Genomic DNA, 5,187 nt, shown 5'->3' on the forward strand with positions numbered 1-5,187 from the left:
GTTATTTTGTAAATGGAAAAATTATGGTATTGGTAACTCAAATTATGAGTAGAATTCAATAGAGTTCTCATAGTATCCGGTCAAAATATTTAACTTACTACTTGTTTGGATGGTTGTTAGCTATTGTATTGTATCGTATTGTAACTTTATATACAATGTTTGTTTTGATTTTTATTTAAATTTTATTGTATCGTATCGTTAAATCCGTCATTACGAAATGACAAAAACTCTCACTTTATGTAACGACCGATTTGGTGTGGCCATATCATTATCTTATTTTTTTTCTCTCGATTTGTCTTTCCTTATTGTATTAAATAATTTTATTTTATCCTTTACTTTACCTTTTTATATAATAATTCTACCTCATACCTCATTTTTTCTTTATAATATTGCAAGTTTGTTCTAAATATTATTGGTGCATGATATCATGAAACAACGGCAAATAATACAATCTATTCAAACATTATATACATCAAAATTAACCATACAATACAATACAATACAATACTAAACTAGACGTAACAACCGTCCTAACAAGTTGTTAATTTCGATTAATTGAAGGCAATGCCAAATAGCACTTTTGTCTTTTGGTGTCTAATTTTGATAAAGAAGTCTAAACAAGGCTTTTAGCCCTCTAACACAGTTATACTGAAGGAAACATCAAACTCTATGCACAATTTAAGTAAAAACAGGACAAAACTAAGACGCAATACCCCTAAAAAGTAGGTACCCAGTAAAAACAAGAACAAAATTAGCTGACATTTCTTCATTGAGTAAAAATTGTAAATATATTATTGTGAGCACGTAATTTTTGCCCGACGAAAAATACTCCTACAAATTCAAAATAGGTTTTTCTAATTATTTTAATTTTTATAGAATGTTTAGAAATTTCTTGTTAATTGTTGCTTGCATTCAGTTGCATATTTAACATTTTAAAATCATAAGAAAAATACCAAAAATATTTAAAGTATTCGTGCATAGCATTTTAGGTCTTAATTGTATTTAGGATTTAATTATATAAGTTAATTGTATTAGTAAACAAAAAATCAAAAATAATGGACATTTTTACATTTTTAGCTTTCAGTTGCATATTAGTAATTTCCTTTCATTAGTCTTAAGTTAATTAATTATTTTTATGTTAGAAATAGATAATCAATTTAATTTCACAAATTAGATTTGATTTAGGACTTAGTTTAGGATTTGTTTTAATTAAATTTATTAAGCAAAAAATCAAGAAAGAAAAAAAAAAGAAAGCTTGCTTAATTCCGGATTGGGCTACAACCATTTTCAGTGGCCCAATTGCCCCAAAATTACCCAAATCGGCCCAGCCCAATCCCTTTGACCCATCAATTGATCCACGACCCGTCTGCCAAACCCGCCCCGTCTCCATTTTTAATCTGTGCCCTTCATTCTTTAAATCTAACGGCCCATATTCCTCCCCACTATTATATTTAAACCTAATTATAACTTCCCCCCAAACCCTAAACCTAAATCCCAAAACCCCAAACGGCGCCACCCCTCCTCCGCCTCTCTGTCGCTGCTCAACTCGCCCGAACTCGCCTGAACTCAGGTGAGTTCACCCCCAAACTCGTGCATGTGATCCCTCCTATCTCCCTCCTCCACGTCACCTGTCCCGTAACAACTCCTTCTGTACTGCTGTTGTTTATGCTGCTCTGTTAAACTTGGCTTCATACCTGGTTTTCTGACCTTTATTTGGTCCTTTATTTGTTATTTCCTGTCATTAGGTATGTAAAAATTTGCCTATTAGCTTCCTGTTGCAATTATGAATAAGTTTGGATTATCTGATGTTGTTTGTGTCTGATCTCCTTACTATGTTTCATTGCAATTGCTTCCATGTAAATTTTTGGTTTTGATTGTTCATTTGAACTAAATATGGTGATTCAAGTTATTTTTGACTAGTTTACACAACTACTCAATGTCATTGTGTAGGTTTAATATCACAGATTCATCATTGTTTTGATTAACAAGTTTTATATGTTAAAATCATCTCATAATGAGTTTATTGTTTAGTGTATGATGGTTTATTCTTTTAAAATTAGTGGTTCACACTCAAAATGATATCTATACTAATAGATTAATCAATCTTGTTGCCTAGCCATTTAGCTGTTGTGCATGACAGAGCCGATTAATAAGAGTAGCCCAGTGGCTATTTTCTTATAAATCAGAGGTCTGCCCGAAGGAACGAGAGGCGTATGATTCAAGAATAGCAATGGTCGTGCAAGATAATGTGATGGAATCATGGAATGCGTTGAACGAGCTTTAGATTGTTGAAATTTGTAATCTGAATCCCAAGCTCAGTTACTGTACATGATTGTTAAATTCTTGACCCTATGCCTTCATGAAATATACATAGTTGTCGATAATGAATTGTATTTGTTTACTTGAAATTTTTCATTATTATTGACAAAATCAGTGTATAGATCCATATGTCTTTGAGTTCATATACTTGGGTTTCAATTTACGTATGCCTCCACTGGAGAAATCAATTAGCTGAATTTATGCTCTTTTACTCCGTTAATTCAGAGACCATGGGTTGTATTCATATATGGCCAGATTGTGAATTTAAGTGAGCAAAGGCCAACATCTGAAACGTGTTGGCCAAAATGATGAGAATTTTCTTTAAGTTAATATTAGTATATACATGCAGTTCGCTCCAATTTTAGCATAGCAGAATGCTTAACCATTGTCAAACATTTCCAAACAATTTAGATACGGTTAATATTACTCATTTCCCTTAGCAAATTTACACTCATTTTCCACAAATCCATATCCATAATCATGATTTCCACAATAATCTCAAAGTAGTTTAGGAAAATAATTCAGGAACAATCGTAGTTTGTTTTAAGCGCGATTAATAAATCATCGTGACTATGGGTACGATTCCCGTGGTATGGTCACGATACGTAAATCCCAACTCAAGTGTGCGTTTCACTTGACTTTATCACAACTTCAAATAAATAATAATAAAAATTAACATGTTGTAAATCGCGGGTACATTTCACGGGGCGCGATTCGCAATATGCACAGAAGCAAACGAGTGCGCGACATCGCGACTTCTTCAAACAAAATTCCATAAATAATAAAACCGGTTAGAAAGTTAAAGTGCACAATAGGTTCTAAATATGTAATAATTTATATAATTGGGTCAATTATTAATAGTTGAGCAATCGTGCTAAAATCACGGAACTCGGGAGAGTCTCACTCCTTCTTCCGGGTTAACAGAATTCCTTATCCGGTCTTCTGTGTTCGCAGACCATAAATAGAGTCAATTTCCTCGATTTGGGATTTAAAATAAACCGGTGACTTGGGATACCTTAAATTATCCCAAGTGGTGACTCTGAAATCAATAAATAATTCAATTTCGAATAATGTCACTTAAATTGGAAAAACTCCCTATCCCTTCGGAAAAAAGGATGTGTGACAGCTCCGGCGACTCTACTGGGGATAAGAACCCAGAATCTCTGGTTCAGGGTTCAGAATTCAAGCTTAGAATAATTGCTATAGTTGGCTTTTATTTATTATCTATTTTCTTACGTGTTTGAGCCTAATGTGCTAAATGCTGCTTTTTACCGCTTTGATATTGCTTGAACTATATATAAAACTGTTGCGAAACCCTTCTTCTCTCTAAGTCTTCTAAATCTTCTGGGAAGTGCACGCTGGCGTGACTTGTTTTCTGTTAGTGTCATACCTTAATTTAGAACGAGGATCGGATCAGTTACAAAGCCGGATGGCCTTTTGGTTCCCGGTATGTTGCCCTCCCCCCCGGCTCGAGTTGTCCGCTCGGGTAAGCCAGGTCTAGAACAATACACCCAAGGGTTCAAATCTAGAATAACATAACCTCATGTCGGGTCCCTAATAGGAACGTTTGTTTGCATCACATGCATCTGGCTTTGGGGACTCAACACGGAGGTTGGGTCCGTCTAGGACAAGTGTACCCAAATTAAAAGACTATTCTGATGCATTTTTACTTGCTACTTGTGCATTTATCGGTTTCGGCTTTTATGTTGACCGGCTTTTAGAGTAGGGAAAGAAAATCAAGCAAAACCAAGAAGTGAGGTAGGATAGAGAAACATTCGGTTCTAAAAATACCAGTGTTCGAAATATTCCGAAACTCTGCCGAAATTTTAAAAAAAGAAAAAAGAAAAAAGAAAAAAGAAGAGTCTTCGAAAAAATAAGTCCTATTTTTTCACGCGTCAAAACTCACCAAACTACGCGGGTTTGATTCCCACCAGGTGTGGGATACGTTGGCAACCCTCATCGGGTCCAACCCTATTTTTGCAAAAATAATCAAAATAGGGAAATATTGTCATAAATAAAGTTCGGCGATGCCATTTTTGCCCAAATAGCTAGATATGTCCCGACGGGACGCCGGAAGGCTGTTTTGCAAGAATAGCCACTCAAAATTGGCCACTTAGCAAACACAATCCTAAACTCTTCTCCTCCGAAGTGTTGAAAGGCCGTATTTGCAAAAGTAGCCGTGATTTGTTTTCGGTTAGATTTTGTAAAAATAATCTTTTCATGGTCAGTTTTATACAAAATTTTAATCTGGGTACCCTAATTTAAAAATGTGCAAAATGAGCTATGTTCAGAACTTACCTGTGAAGGTTATGGATCAGATTCCACTAGCCCTCCATATGTGGTAGGAGGATTTGGGAAAACAAGGACGAGACATGGTCAACCAATACCTGGGGGCGCTCACTGGACTATTGAAAATTTAACCTAGAAGGGACCTGATAGAGGCATTAGTGGCATTCTGGGACCCCGCTCATAATGTTTTGCACTTCTCAGATTTTGATCTTACGCCTACTTTGGAAGAAATGGCGGGTTATACTGGGAGCACGGAGGGATTAAGACACAAGTACCTGGTATCTCCATAGACTGTTACTCCCCACAAGTTTCTGGACTTACTAAAAATAAGCAGACAAATCAAGACTGGAAGTATAGAAGGTGGAACTTTCACTTTTCATTTTCTATACCAGCGATACGGGCAGTTAAGGGGATTCGAAGACCCGAAAAATGGACTCTGCAGTAAAGGAAACCGATCAAAATGGGAGACCCATAGATGTTTTGCCTTCATGGTGGCGTTTTTAGGCCTTTTGGTATTTCCAAGGAAAGACGGGCATATTGATTTACGGGTAGCCGGGGTTGTCCACGTTCTGACTACTC

At 35.9% G+C, this 5,187-nt stretch overlaps 1 long non-coding RNA gene across 2 annotated transcripts; it reads left to right on the forward strand.

Annotated features, from left to right (window-relative positions):
- The first annotated feature begins 1,480 nt into the window (after nt 1-1,480).
- LOC104091297 (uncharacterized) lies at nt 1,481-2,446 on the forward strand. 2 transcript variants are annotated; one of them, XR_001968284.3, is made up of 2 exons: nt 1,481-1,570; nt 2,117-2,446. It is a non-coding gene; the product is annotated as an uncharacterized lncRNA (long non-coding RNA). The 2 variants fall into 2 exon arrangements; XR_685117.4 differs by having other exon boundaries at nt 1,487-1,745.
- The last annotated feature ends 2,741 nt before the right edge of the window (nt 2,447-5,187 follow it).

The sequence above is a fragment of the Nicotiana tomentosiformis genome, chromosome 9, assembly GCF_000390325.3.
Source record: "Nicotiana tomentosiformis chromosome 9, ASM39032v3, whole genome shotgun sequence".
In the NCBI taxonomy this organism is placed as follows: domain Eukaryota; kingdom Viridiplantae; phylum Streptophyta; class Magnoliopsida; order Solanales; family Solanaceae; genus Nicotiana; species Nicotiana tomentosiformis.